The following is a 16,571-nucleotide window of genomic DNA, read 5'->3' on the forward strand; positions in this document are numbered from 1 at the left end:
CAAGGATTTGAGTTAGGGTTTAGATGAGGATGGTGATTTCGGTCTATATGGGGTATAGGTCCAAACCTATTGACTCAAATGGAGTTAAAGAGAGTTGTTTAGAGTATTTAAACCTAGTATAAATGATTTTTATGGTTGTTGGATGATGGGCTCCATTAATGTTTGAAAATGGACATTACATTTGTTATTATTGTGGTTGTTGAGGTATCAATGGCAATGTGGCTGTTCAATGAAGTTATATGATGTTATAGATAGATAATGAACCCAATGGATAGGCTCCAACTCATATAGAGTAAACATTGGGCAATTTAAAAGTAGAGGATTGAGGGTTTAAATGCTTGAGTTGGTAACGTTGATAAAATTCAACTTGGTTGATTATAGTTTTGGCTCTTGGTCACCTATTGGATTAGAAAATTCAAGCTTGGAAGCTAGTAGATTGAGGGATAAACCTTTAACCTCTCAAAAGTTTGAGGTAACTAGGGGAACCCTACTTTGGGTAGTTATATGTTAATTGATTGTTAAATATGAATTGTGAATATTACATGCATGAGATTGATTTTTAAAGTAAAACTATATATTAGTTTCAATGAGTGTATGAAAATTTGAATGTGCATAATGTTTTTTTTTTGCTTGAAAATGCAAAATGTGAAGTCTATGTTTTTAAAAAAAAATGAATGTGATGATGTTTAGAGGTTATTATGTGTTAATGAGAAGTGGGTTTTGAAATAAGTGAGAATAATGTTGAGAAAATAATAAGAATACATACTTGGGCAACACATGGTCATGAGCCCAATGTGATTGTTATGATAATAAGTAAACAAAAATAAAAATGTGAAATGAGTGAGTGTTGATTATAGTATGATTAGTGGTAGGAGTTTGCCTAAGGATTGGGAGTAGAGAAAAAAATTCATATGGTATTTAAGCTACCTTCTGGTGCACGAGGGTATAGCCTCATCCCGTACTTTGTCGAGGAACTGTCCTATAGTTTATTGAGGAACTTGAACCTAGCTATCTCTACCGGTTCGATGAGGAGAATAGCCTAGAATATGAGACACCCTAAGGATTTAAGAATGGGAGAAGCCCTAGTCAGAGATGAGTCCTGTGATCTTTAGCTGGGTCGCATCTCATAATTGGTATGCTTAGGTAGTCTAGTCACATAGATGGAGCTCTAATCAATGTTATAGCTTATGATTTTGGTCTGAGGAAATAAGGAGGATATCAGGTTGGTTGATTATTGTCTAAGTAAATATATGACATGTCACACATGTTAAGTGGTGGCAAGTTGTGTAAATAATAGGTCATGTCACATATCTGAGAATATGATGACAATGCACCTAGTTTGTGAGAGATAAAGAAGTTATTTAATGATAAATGACAAGTTATGATATATGTGAACTTGTTTTACATACTTGATTTCTCATGCACGTACTTGGTTTATGATTGATATATAACTGCATAGGGTAGGTTTTACCTTAGTTATTGAGTGGCTAACTCACCCCTTTTATTTAACATTTTTTAGGCTCTAGCTCTGGTGATGAGAAAGAGAAGGCTAAAGAGGCTAGGAATTAGCATATTCCTCTATGTATACCTCTAGCTTAGTTTATTTTGTGTAATAGTATATAAATGCCAATTCTAGGATGCATGCCATGACACTGGCATTATTTTGTTGTTAGAAATATTAGATTTGTATTTTGGGCGCTTAGCCTTTGTGTATGTTGATATATATATATATATATATATATGTTTATAGGGCTAAAATACTACTATAAGTGTAGAAATAATAATTTAAACATGTTTTGAATGATTTAGGCGAAATGCAATGACAATTTACCTCCCTTTCTATTTTTGGTAAAATGGGATTGAGGAGTGAATTTTTGGTATATTATTGTTTTAATGCTTGTGATATGTTATACTGGTAGTCCTAGGTCTATTGGACATGGTCCAGGTATTAGGAAAAGCTTTTAGCACTTGTTGAGGGTTTTGGACACTCATTTTATATGAAAGTTGTAAAAAGTGGTTAAAATATGTTTGGGTATCAAACTTGCTAGTGTGACTTGTTTTAGAAGTAAGACCCATTCCATTAGCTAGTTCATGCAAAGAGCTTTTCGTAGGCACCTAGATCATGTCATTCAGACGTTGGATAGAGAATCAAGGCATGTCAGAAGTTTCCCAATTTTGTTGTCAAATGACAATAGAATTTGCTGATTTTCCATGTAACATGCCGCGGCACATGGCGGTTGAGTCATGGCATGTGGCACAGAGAGCAACATGCCACGGCATAGCGTGCACGAGCTGCGGTGCATTGCCCTGTATCACAATACATGTTTTGTTTTTCAACCGTTTTTGAATTCTTTTACTCTTCTGAGGTATCCCATTCTTCTGAAACTTATTTTACTTTGATATAAAGGATCTTGATTGATTTAAACTCATTGTTATTTAGAAAACTTGGGATCCCTTGCTTTTAAATTAAACCTTGGTAATCATGTTTTTGAGTTAAGTCTTTGATTACCAGGAGCTATATTGGTTAATTATGTTTAGTGGAGTGAGAATGTTACACAATACAGAAATTTACTCTAGGCATATGCAATGATTCATAGGTCTAATCCTCTGGTCCTGCAAATCCCATTCGAAGCTGGTGTATATGGAAAAGACCAAATATGATATGCTTTTACTTGATATTATTGATGAAGTGCTTTAATATGATATGACCAGTCTCACTGTTCTCAACTTCTACATACAGTAATTTTTTTCCATACATGAATAGTTAATATTTTAAATATAAACCAATCCATTTTTAATATTTATAATAGGTACTTGTATGAAAAATTTATTATCCCTTTCAATCTACAAATGAAGTTCGTCTTCATTAGTCCTCATGAAGTGGGTGCACATGCCTTAATTAGAAGTGACAAAATTTTAGAACAAGCAAAGGCATTAAGCAAAAATTTTAAAGTAAGGGTTTAAAAGGGAACATTATTCATAATACCATACTGTCAAGGATAACATAATTCTCACTTCTCTTAATATTTTTTTGTTTTTAATTTAATTGATTAATTATAATTTTGTAACACTTGTTAATACTATTAGGGACCATTGAATGTCGATCATTGCTAAACCATTCGACAACACTCCAAAGATATATTATCTCGATTCTCTTGAAGGACAATCAGGGAATAGACAAATTTTATTGGAGTTAATTAATAAATAAGTGCATGAAGTATTTCACATATTTATTTATTTATTTAAATTTCATACTAACATATTTTTTACTATTTTATTAGGGCAATTGTGTTATACCGCACTAACACAAAAAAAAAAATCAATTCCAAGGTCCTTTACAAATTTTAATGCTGCCTATACTTGAAATATAATAAAGGTAATTGAAATTATTTATTAAATTGAAATATAATGCATTAATACATATTCATCGATTCTTTAATTTTTAGTGTCTAAGACAAAAGAAAAATAGCTTGGATTGTGGCTTATACATCATGAAGTTCATCATTATCCATAACGAGAGCATAATTCTCGAGATGGTATGTCAACAATATTCACTTTTAAATTACAAAAAGAATTTAATGTATTAAAATTAATTTATGATGGATCATTTATATATTGCAGTGCTATGACGATTCTTATCTTGAAGAATTCGGGAATGTGAAAATAAATGAGGTAATTGAAGAATGTTATCAATACATTTTCTAAGTGTGGATCTCATACAAAGAAGATCAATACAACTACCTAGAAGAAGTAGCTGGGATGATTATATTTTTAATAGGTAATTTATTTTTTAAAATAGTTTACTTTATAAAATTACATTTGTTTACTTGATATAGAATAGTTAAGAGATGTTTATTGATTAATTTTAAAATTAAATACAATAAATTTCATTGATATTTAAAAATTGAAATGGCTATCTACTATTACTTTGATTTTTTTTGTAGGAGGGCTGGTATAAAAACAACTTCCATATGAAAAAAAATACTATATAATAAATGATGGTTATCTAAATCACCATCATTTATCTTACAATATATGATGGGTAAATGATTTACCCGTCATATATTGTGACTCTAAATGATGGGTAAATGATTTACCCATCATTTAAAGTATGGTAAATTCCATTCTAAAATTTACCATACTTTAAATGGGTAAATCATTTACCCATAATTTATTATATCCTATAGCTTAGTGTGAACACTGTATTTTGTTTGGATATTCTTTTTAGTTAATAAAAATAACAATAAATAATTAAAAAATATAAAAATACAAAAATAAAATTTAATCGTTTTTGGGATTATATTTTCAAAATAAAAAAACATTAATTAATAAGTTTTAATATTATAATATGCTAATTAGGATTTTATTTCTTTAGCTCATTAAAACAACTAAAAATATGATAAATATAAAAAATAAAAATTCAATCCTTTAAGGATTATTTTTCAAAAAAAAAAACATAAACAACTAAAAAATTGTGGTTAAATACATACATATATACATGTGTGTGTGTGTGTAAACTGAAGGTTAAATGCTGAAAAATCCAGCGTTTAACCATCAGTTCTAGTCCTTTAGTACAGAACACCAGACGAGCAGAAAGGAAGCTTCACACAGCAGCATGCACACATAAAAACAACACATGAAATGTAGAAAAAGAAGTAGAAGCACAGACGCATGCAAGCACACATGCAGAAACACAGAGAAATAGAGATGACGCACGCAACAGAAGAAAAGAACCTGCCAAACACAGCAGCATGAAAATAGCACAGAAAAAGCAGATGCAGAGAACACACACACATGCGAGATAGAGGGGACACAGTGAACACACGAAACACACGCACAGCATGTAAGCTCTTCACACACAACTCTCCCTATTTATGCTTTAAAATAGACAAAAAAAAAAAAGACTAAGTGAGGGACACGGGAGAAGGACAGAAGTTTGGAGAGGGGACGGATGGAAAAACAGAAGAAAAAATGGAGCAAAGGAGGAGGGAAGGAAAATGCAGAAAAATAGAAAAAAGAGAGCACGAGAATGAGAGTAAAAAATTGAGGAAGGAGAGAGCGATAAAGCACGGAAGAAGCCTGAACAAAGAGGAGGAGAGTTTCAGTGAAAAATGCACGAGAATCAGATGAAAAAGAGAGAAGAAAAAAACAGAGGGGAGACGAGAAAAAATGGAAGAGAGAAAAATGGAAAAACAGAGAGAGCTGGGAACGTTTGAGCAAGAAAGGACCGAGAGAGAAGAGAAACTGAACAACAAAAATAGAGACGAAGAGAAGAGAGGGAGATGAAAGGAAGAAAATAGAGACGGAAAGAAGAGAACACGGCTTAATGAGAAACAGAGCAGAAAAGAAGAAAGAGAGAGAGAGAGGATTTTTTTGGAGAAGAGAGAGACAGAGAAGGAGAGTTAGAGAGCATAGCAGCTGGAATAAGGATGGATCCGAGATGGAGATGAAAATAGAGCACGAAAAAATGGGAAGGATCTGAAACTGAAAAAAACGAGAAGCAGAGACCGGAGGACAGACCGAGAGTAAAGAATACCGTGTGCTCTCCTCTTCCTGATAAGCACCTAGAAATATTATGGGAAGTTAAAGTCCTTTTCAGCTCAATAGGAAGGTATTGTCAAGTGGAAACCAATTCTATTTCTTCACCAAGTATAAAAAAACAAAGAGCGACAGAAAGTGGGTATTGGAAGAAAATAGGAGTGACTGAGTCAGTAGTCTCAGCTGCTGGGAAGAAAGTCGAGATCAAGAAATATTTAGTATTCAACAATGGAGAAGCTCCTCATGGCACTGAAACCAGCTGGGTCATGCAAGAGTGCCATTTTTGCTCTTCTGGCTCTCACAATATGTCTCGTACAAACACTCGAGGAACTCCAAAACTAGTATGTTATTTAGTTATATGTTGGATATAGTTACGCCAATCCAGTATATATTCACAATTTCTCACAGAGATTGATTGAAAATTGATGAATTGTTTTGTCCAATTTTATGTTTGAATGAGTTATTTATGAATATGTGCGTTTGTTAGTGCCCGTATGGTAAACATAACTTTCATGTTTAAATTTTGCTGAGATTTTAACAATCCTCATAGGCATTAAAAATGATTCTATATCGTGAAAATCAATAAGATTTCACAAATATAAGGATCAATTTTGTATATGATAATAGGGCTTCAAAGGCCTATCATTAAAGTTAACTTTTTTATAATAAATTAATAATTTATTTAAGTTCGATGTGAGATTTCAAAAATATTCATAAAGACTTAAATTAATCACATCATCGTGTGGGACAATAAGTCTTTGTAGATGTTGCGATCCTCAATTTCTATAATGAATAAATGATTTTTGTGAATAAAATTATAAATGTTTTTAATAAAATTAATTAGTCAAATTAACATATTTAATCTCTTGGTAATATGAGATTTTTAAATATCTATAGACTTTTAGAATAATTGTCTTACTGTGTAAGTTAATAAGACTTCGCAAGTATAGCGATTAAATTTCTACGTTAAAAAATATAAATTATATAATTACGCATTAAAATATACTTAAAATATTTACACTATTTCACTCTTTTATCATGAGAGATTTTGAAATCTCTGCAGATATTTAGAATAACTATATTATCATATGAGCTAATAAGGCTCAGCAGGTATAGCAGTTAAATTTTTTAAAAAAACTAATAAAACATGAAAAATAATTTTAAAACTATTTTCTTTATTTTAAAAAATTTAAAAAATTGAGAAAATGATGGAAATTAAATCACTTTTTACAATTTAAGACACACATATCAAAATTTTAAAAATTATTTTATTTTCAAAATGGTAAATTATTTTTAATTAATTTCTCTTCAAAAAAAATATTTTCACCAACAAATTTATAAGCTCAAACTACTTGGACTTTGATCCCCATCATAGGGTACATAGGCCTCAGAGTCAGATTCTAAGTCAAGTCCTCTCTCGTAAATAAATAAATATTTTTCACTTAATTCTTATCATTTTTATATCAAACACATGAATTTAAAAGGGATAATTAAAATAATTTTAAAAAACCATATTAATATAGCACAACAAACTTTAGGTAACCGTTCTCACGAACGGGTGTTGTGGAGTATCTAACACCTTCTCCATACTTAATTGACTCCCGAATCTATTTTTTGACTTCGCAGACCATCCTTATCCACCATTAAATGGTTTCCCAATGTTTACCTCAAAATCTCGGTGGTGACTCCCATTTCTTCGGTTTTATTCCCAAAGGCCGGAACCTTCACTCTCGTGTCGTCGGCGTCTCATTTTTTGGGTGCGACAGTTGGCGACTCCAATGGGGACAGGTTAGAGAGTTAAGCCTATATAAGTTTGTTGTACTCAAAAGATAATATGGTTTTTCTTTTATTATTATTATCCCTTTTAATTTGTGTGTGCTTTTTTCCCTTTTTTTTCTCTCTTCTCTCTCTTTTTATTTTTGATAATATGTCTTAGGATAGATAACATGCAAAATAAATCCTAGGATAGAAGACTTTTATTTGTAGATATATTTGTCTCTGTGTTTGACCTGATTAACAGTTGAGGGTTGGGTAGCACATCGAAATGAGATAACATGCTTGCATGCTCTTATCACACATTGTGCACTTACACAATTCAACACACACATTTTGGGCTCTATACCCAGGTCTATGAATATCATAGGTTAGTGGAGGTTAGTAGTGATTTCTCTGAAGAGTTTTTGAACTCTCGGAGGTTACTATGAATGCCTCACCCAAGCTGTTACTTACTCAATAAATTCGATTCCTGAAGAGCTTATGTTCTCGGAGGGTCAAAATTACTAAGTAAGGTCTTCACCATATGGTGAGGGCATCTTGGGAACCTTCTATTTATCATGGCTATAAATCTACCCTGGAGCTACACGTTTTAGATGAAAGCTAGTAGCCAACCATTTTAGCTCATACTTGATGATTATAAAAATAAACAGACTTAAGCTTCCTAAATAGGACACAAAGTGAGAGCATATTTTATTGTATCATTATCATCATTATGACACATCATTTGTGCATGCTACCTTAAGGAAAACAGCTGTTGGGTACCTTATGCTAGAGCGGGTATTGAATGTCATTACACTAATCAATGTTAATGTGTCACAAGGATGGTGCTAGCATTAAATAACTAAGATTTGCCCATAGGTCTTTGACCCTAGTGACTATAAATTCATTTCATAACATTGAAGAGTTAATTCATTTTCTCAGCTAACTCCTATTAAACAACTTTTCTTGTTGTAGGGTAAAATAGCACATTTCATTTTAAAAGTGAAACATTAGCCATGTATTAGTTTTGACTGTTCATAGGCTAATTATTAATCCTTTCCCCTATAGTGCAATAAGCACCTGGAGGATTTAATAAGAATTAGTTGACTCTTGTGCATGAATGTCTAAAAACCAACTATCCTTGATTTTCCTTAAGAAAAAAAGTTATAAGGCTATTACTCTCATGACTTTAATCATATAGAGATTTTAGTCCCTTGTAGGTTAATAATTATTTCTGTTTCCCTATGATGCAATAAGCATATGGAGGAAAAAACATTTTGTTGGCATAAATGAGTAGCCTTATAATCACTTAAGACAGTGTGCAAAATTACAATATTTTTTAAATATCCAAACCCTTTTATAGGGATTGCCGAATCATCTTGTGCTTTCCTTAACATAAAGGTTTAAGGCACAAGTAAGCACACTTGCTTATTTAACCCTTGTTTATAGACAAGCAGCGGAAATGATATCCGAAATTCTTCCAATTCGATTACAAACCCTACATCTCACTTTGAGATTCAATTTTCTTTTCCAATTTGTCCCTTACACCAACACAAGGTTGTAAATAAATTGATACTATACTTTACATCTTCCCATTCTAACCCCACTTGATTTCACAATAATCATCCATTAGAGGAAGGCTATATATGGCAAACAAATGCATTTGCATCCATGCATTTTCATATCACATACCATGATAAAAGAGTTTAAAATTTTTAAAATATAGGATTTTTGGAAACTTTAAATGGGAAGGTCAAGGTCTCCTACCTTACTTGCCACAATGCCAGTCATTTTCTCACTCCTTACCTATTGTCATTATCTCGTCCCTTCAAAGCACATCAACATTTCACTATATACTTTTATACCCTTACCTTGACCATCAAAAGTGATATGGTAGGTGTGGATGCTAGCATTCACTTGGGGTGCATAGTTTTTCTGATCAAGTTGTGAGGTTGAAAATAAAGAGAGGGGATAGAGGAATCAAACCCAAATGTCACATTCATCAATAAGATCATTCACCATTGAAGAGAGAATTCAAAGATATTGTTTCTAACATATCTTATCCTCATGTCTGTATGGTCAAACTCTATCACTGAAAATGATCTTGTTTAACTTTGTCAATGTTGTAATCATACTTTTGCATTTGACACCCCTGTTTGCTTGTTCTACCCCATTGGCCATAAAAATTCTCTTATCTTACGCATTATTCCCTTAATATTTGGTATTCCCAATGAAAAATCACAATGGATATGGAAAAGATCAATTTGGAAAAAATGCCCCTATTTTATGAAAATATAAAAAACCACCAAAGAAAGGGAAGAAAAAGAAAGAAAGAATGAATTGAAGAAAAAGGAAAAGAAATAAAGAGAAAAAGAGACTGATTAGAGAGATAAGATAGGATGCTCCATTAACAAGTTAAGTCAAAGATATGAGGTATTTTTTTCTTCTCCTAAATCTTGAAGGAATTTCCCTTAGTCACCCATATTGAGCCAAGAGTAATGTTTCTTTCATTCACCTATTTACAAATACCACCAGGGTTGGGTGCTCAAACATATGTTTATACTGAATTTTCAAATTTCAAGAGAGGATCAAGACCTTCTTTCACCCAATTGAAACTTTTTTTTAACCCTCCAAATTTATCCATTCAAATAATTTCTTTTCATTTCCAAGCTCAGGAAAGCAAAGCTCAGGAGCTAAGAATAAATACAAAAAAAACAAAAAGAAAAAAAAGGAAAAAAAATTCCTATTGCTGGAAAAAAAGATTATCCCTCCACTAGAATTCACTCATTAAATGGGACATGAAGAGGAAAATTGAAAAGGGAAGGAAGGAAAACCAAAGAAGAAAAAAAAACAGAAAATGAAGTTTTCTTCCTTTCCCAATGATAACTCCATAAAAATGCCAAGTCTTACAAGATTATATGTCCAAAAAAAAATCCATTGTGATTTCACTTATATGTTTAGACCATCACATCCTTTCCATTCTCAACCAGCAATTTTATCCTATTTTACTGCATCACAATCCCTGAATATCCTTTCTTGTTAGGTAAATTTTAGCATAATTTTATGTTAAAGTAGAAAAAGAAAAAGGTTGAAGGATGAATTTACATAAGAACGTAGGACTTTTGAGCCAAATATCCTTTTATTTTATGAGCCAATTTACCCAAGCCACGTTGCAAACCTCATAAGTTCTCATTGAGATTTGACTTGCTCGAATATAATTAGGGCATTTTTCTTATTGGAGATCATTCCAAGATGCAGAGTGTTAAAATTAAGGCAAGCTTACAACTCAACATGAGATCTTTTACTTGTAAAAATTATGTCATTTTCAAAGGGACATACAAAATAAGGAGAGAGCCTCTTTTCAATTTTGATACTCATTCCCTTTCATCTCTATACTATCTAGAGACATATCAAATAAAATTTGGGTAGTTCTCAATTTTACCATTATATCATTTTCCACTTCACACTTTGTCTTATCCACATGATGCCTATTCTCCATATGTTTCTTGTACCCTAAATGGGGATGTCTCTAAACCTTCCCAAAATTTCATTGATTGGTCACTCCATTTCCTTTTCAGATATGACCTTTTGTTTACAATGATTATCTACATTGACATTATTAAATAAAAATCAGTGCCAATTTTACTTATTGATTATACAAACATTAATGATGAAGATAGACAAGATGAAACATCCATGTCTAACAAGAATTTCATATGGGCAAACAAATTGTCTTGAAAATTCTCAATTAAGGGAGGAATAAATAGTTTTAGATATTTGAAAGTGTGACCCCTTAGTGTCCAATTCTTGTGGCAAAAGTTGTTAAGTCATTGACTTGTAATTTCACTGGGGAGACCATCAATTTTCCTATTGCAAATGACCAAGAGAACCCTAACATTTTGCTAATTTCAAATTTTGTTTCCCTCTTGCATCAAAATCCATCAAACAAAAAGGAATACATTTTACAATTTCAAATGCATTGAACATTCTATATCTTCACATGAATTGAAAGAAAAATTACATATTTCACATCAAAGTGAGCTTCAATTTAGATTGGGGTAAATGAGGAGTTGAATTTTTTTTTAAAAAAAGATAGTCAATCATGCATTACATATTTCACATAAAAATTGTCACAATTTAGATTGGGGCAAATCAAAAGCAAATCATTCACTCTTCCATATCACTCATGGCATGCATTGCATCAAAATTGCCACAATTTAAATTAGGGGCAAAAAAAGAATTGAACTTTTGATAAAAAAATCATGCATTGTGCATTATCTATCTATTACATGCTTAACATAAAAATTTGCCTCCATTTAGATTGGGGCAAATAATTTTTTTTTTTTGCATTATGCATTATCCACTTATTACATACTTCACATAAAAATTGTCACAATTTAGATTGGGGAAAATCAAAAGCAAGTCATTCACTCTTCCATATCACTTATGGCATGTATTGCATCAAATTTGCCACAATTTAAATTAAGGCAGAAAAAGAATTGAACTTTTGAAAAAAAAATCATGCATTACGCATTATCCATCCATTACATGCTTAACACAAAAATTTATCTCTATTTAGATTGGGGTAAACAAAAAAAAAATCATACATTGCACTTCACCCTATTACATGCATAGCCACAGAAAGTACGCTCTTTGGATTAGGGCAAAATAAAAATTTATAGAACCCAAGGTAAGAGAAGAAATTACAAACCTCACTTATTAGTTTCTCCTATTTTTCATATGAGATGAAACCTATTCTCACACTCTTTTAAAGCCCTATATGGGTAGGCACTTCCTTACTACTCAAAATCTTGTAAAGACAGGCACTCACCAAAAGCCTTACATGGGTAGGCATTTCCTTACCGTCAAAGCCCTGTAAAGATAGGCACACACCAAAAGCTCTACATGGGTACACTACTACAGAATATATCTTTAGGAGCGGGTATTTAGGAGCGCTTCTTTAAAAAGCGCTCTAAAATGTAAATGCAGAATTTACCGGAGCGCTTTTTTAGAAAAGCGCTCCTGTATGTCAGGGCTTTTCAATAAGATAATGCTCCTAATTAATATAAATAAAATATTATAAAAAATTTAAAAAGACCTTCGGGAGCGCTCGTAGTTAAGCGCTCCGGAAGACTATCTTCCGGAGCGCTCTTCAAAGAGCGCTCCGGAAGATCAACTCTTTCGGAGCGCTCTTGGAATGAGCGCTCCGGAAGAACAACTCTTTCGGAGCGCTCTTTTAATAAGCGCTCCGAAAGAGTTGTTCTTCCGGAGCGCTTGTCAAAGAGCGCTTCGAAAGAGAGATCTTCCGGAGTGCTCTTTGAAGAGCGCTCCGGAAGACCACCTCTTCCGGAGCGCTCATTCATAAGCGCTCCGGAAGAGGTGGTCTTTTATATCTCTGCCTCCCGTCAGTTTTCTTTTCCTTATTTATGAGTTTCTTTCAAACCTCTCTCTCATTTGGCTGAGGTTGTGCATTCCCAACGAGTTCTAGATCATCGCTGTATCAGTCTATCTTCCGTCGCTGTTCACTGTTCCAGATCGTCGTCCGCCGCTGTTCGCTGTTCCAGATCGTCGTTCGCCACTGTTCGCTGTTCCAAATCATCGTCTGCTGCTGTTCGTTGTTCCAGATTAGTGTTCATCGCTGTTTGTTCATTTCTGTGTCATGTCGCGCCATCTGTCTCTGTTTTTCCATCTCCTGCATCACTATTCTAGATCTACATTGCTGTTCCAGATTTGTGCGGCTGCTGTACACCGGAGGAAGCGACACCGTGAAGACCTCCGTTGTAGCCATGTGTCATTGCTGTACAGCCGAGGAAGCAACGCTGCAAAGACCTTCGCTACTGCCGTGAAGACTTCCGTTTTCTGCCGTGAAGACTACACTGTGAAGGTATTTTTTTAATAATTAATTTATAATGTAATATATTGATATATTTATATATATTTGAGAATAAATTTCACATATATTTTTTTAATAATCAATATTATAGATAATATATGAATTGGAGTTATTTATATTAGAATTATGGAGTATTTGTAGTTGATAATTAGATTAAAGTTGAGGAAACTACTTGAACATTTTTATTTTATTTATGAAATATACTTTTAAGGGAGATTATTGTTATTAATTAAATTACAATTGATTGACAGAATTTAGATGCATTATGCTACTAAATTTTTATTTGGATGAATTAATTTTTTGAGTTTAAATGTATTGTGTTGTGGAATTTGATTGTTTGATCATTTGGGAGGTTCTTCTTTTAAGGAAGATGTTGTTGAATTTTTTTTATAGAAATCCAAGTCTTTTGTTTATTGAATTTTGATAATCATATTAGTGATATGGATCATAAGTGGATGTCGGCTAATCAACTATCTAGAGAATATTGGGATGGTGTGGATGAATTCATTGAATTTGCATTTTGTTCTGATCAAGACCCCCTTGGAGTCATATGTCCTTGTTTGAAATGTTGCTATGGAAAAAGAGTAAAGCCAATAAAATTGAAAGATCATTTAATCTGTAATGGGATTGATCCAACTTATACTTGTTGAACCATGCATGGGGAGACAAGGAATGATGCAAATGATTGGAGGGATAGTGCGAGCTACTCAACATTTGATCGTGATAGTAGGACATATGATGTTGACCGTCTTGATGAAATGAGTCATATATATAACTTCATCGCTGAAGTATTTTAAATTAAGTTAGAATTTATTTTCAACATATTTTGATAATGACATCTTTTATTATTTTATAGGTACCTACACAATTACAAGGTTGGGAGTATGGATACTATGTTATGAAGTTTATGAGAAAAGTAATCACACAACAAGAGTTGATCATTCCTGAAAATGTAAGTCAAAAACTTTAAAATTAAGTTGATATAATGTTAATTTCTTATATATTGCTTTCATATCTTGTGTAGTATTTTGTTGGAGTAAGATGTTCGTATTTTACTATGGAGCAAATAGAAGATTTAGTTAAAGAGTTGTCAGAATATATTATTGGCTGTTTGTGATAGGAAGTTAGATTTCAATGTTAGAAAAATAACAATAATTTCATTTGTTAGGCTTGTTAGAAATTAAACTAGGTTAGTTAGGAAATTAAAATTTTTGTATCAGTTTCAAATTCTTTTCTTGTATATAAATTTTTATGTTAATATTATTTTTAAATTAGTTTTTGATATTATGATTTGTCATTATTAAAGAGACGTAAAAGGAGAAATTTCAAAAAATCTGATTTAAAAAAAATTAAAGTAATATACGGGAGCGCTCATTTGAAAAGCGCTCCTGTAAAGTAACATACAGGAGCGCTCTTCCAGAGAGCGCTCCTATATGGTTCATACGGGAGCGCTCTTTATAAAAGCGCTCCAGTATGGTTGCATACGAGAGAGAGCGCTCCCGTATGTAGCTCCCTTACAGGAGCGCTTTTCGAAAAGCGCTCCCGTATAGCGTGTATACAGGAGTGCTTTTTTTAAGCGCTCCTATACATTTCGGAGCGCTCGATACGAGAGCACTTCAAAAGCGCTCCCTAAAGTAAAAAAAAAGCGCTCCTGTAAACTTATTTTGTAGTAGTGGTAAACACTTCCTTACCGTTTAAAGCCATGTAAAGACAGGCACTCGCCAAAAGCCCTACATGGGTAGGCACTTTCTTACCGTTCAAAGCCCTGTAAAGACAGGCACTCGTGAAAAGCCCTACATAGGTAGGCACTTCCTTACCGTTCAAAGCCCTGTAAAGATAGGCACTCACCAAAAGCCCTATATGGGTAGGCACTTCTTTACTGTTCAAAACCCTGTAAATACAGGCACTCGCCAAAAGCCCTACATGGGTAGGCACTTCCTTACTGTTCAAAGCCCTGTAAATACAGGCACTCACTAAAAGCCCTACATGGGTAAGCACTTCCAAACCATTTAAAGTCCTGTAAAGATAGGCACCCACCAAAAGTCCTACATGGGTAGGCACTTCCTTACTGTTCAAAGCCTTGTAAATACAGGCACTCACCAAAAGCCCTATATGGGTAGGCACTTCTAAACCATTTAAAGTCCTGTAAAGATAGGCACCCACCAAAAGCCCTACATGGGTAGGTATTTCCTTACAATTCAAAGCCTTGTAAAGACAGGCACCCACCAAAAGCCTTACATGGGTAGGCACTTCCTTACCATTTAAAACCCTGTAAAGCAAGGCACGCACCAAAGCCCTACTTGGATAGGCACTTCCTTACCATTTAAAGCCCTATAAAAATAGGCACTAACCAAAAGCCCTATATGAGTAGGCACTTTCTATCTGCTTGCAACCTTGTAAAGACAAGTGCCCATCAATCAAAGGATCAAAGTTTTCATAAAAGTCTTGCCCCTCCTAACAAAATACATGTTTCTTTCTTCATTCATTTCTGAGAGAAGGATATCATCTCATGAAATTCTCACTTAGAAATCAAATAAAGGGGGGCATTTGATCAACATATATTTTGTTTGGATCATTATCAATTGTTTGCAACTTCTTTCTATATTTTTACTTGGTCATTTCCATTTACATCGCATCACCTCATCACATTGCTAAAACAAAAAAAATCATTTTATTGTGTTCATTATCCAATAGTCTTGTTCAATCATTTCTATTTGCATCGCATCACCTCATCACACTATTAAAATAAAGAAAATAATAAAAAAAATCATGTCATTGTTTTTGTTATGCAATAGTCTCGCATTTAATCATATCTTGTTGTGTCAAGGGCAATTAGGTCTTTTTATAGGCATTACATGGATGACCAAAATACATGTTCTATCTTTACTTGTCACTTATATAAGAATTCAAAAACACACTTTTTCATACACTTACATAAAAAACAAGTAAAGAGGGGTAACTGTGAAAAATGTATTTTGTCTTTTAGTTAACAAAATAATAATAAATAATCAAAAAATATAAAAATACAAAACTAAAATTTAATCCTTTTTAGGATTATATTTTCAAAATAAAAAAATACTTTAATTAATAGAGTTTAATATTATAATTTACTGATTAGGATTTTATTTCCTTAACTCATTAAAACAACTAAAAATATAATAAATATAAAAAAATGAAAATTCAATCCTTTAAGGATTATTTTTCAAAAAAAATACATAAACAACTAAAAAATTATGGTCAAATACATACATACATACATATGTGTGTGTGTGTAAACTGAAGGTTAAATGCTGGAAAATCCAGCGTTTAACTATTAGTTCTAGTCCTTTAGTACAGAACATCAGACGAGTAGAAAGGAAGCTTGCAGTATGCACACATAAAAACA

The sequence above is a fragment of the Prosopis cineraria genome, unplaced genomic scaffold (assembly GCF_029017545.1).
Source record: "Prosopis cineraria cultivar Desert tree isolate PC_DT_omini unplaced genomic scaffold, ASM2901754v1 PC4, whole genome shotgun sequence".
NCBI lineage: Eukaryota > Viridiplantae > Streptophyta > Magnoliopsida > Fabales > Fabaceae > Prosopis > Prosopis cineraria.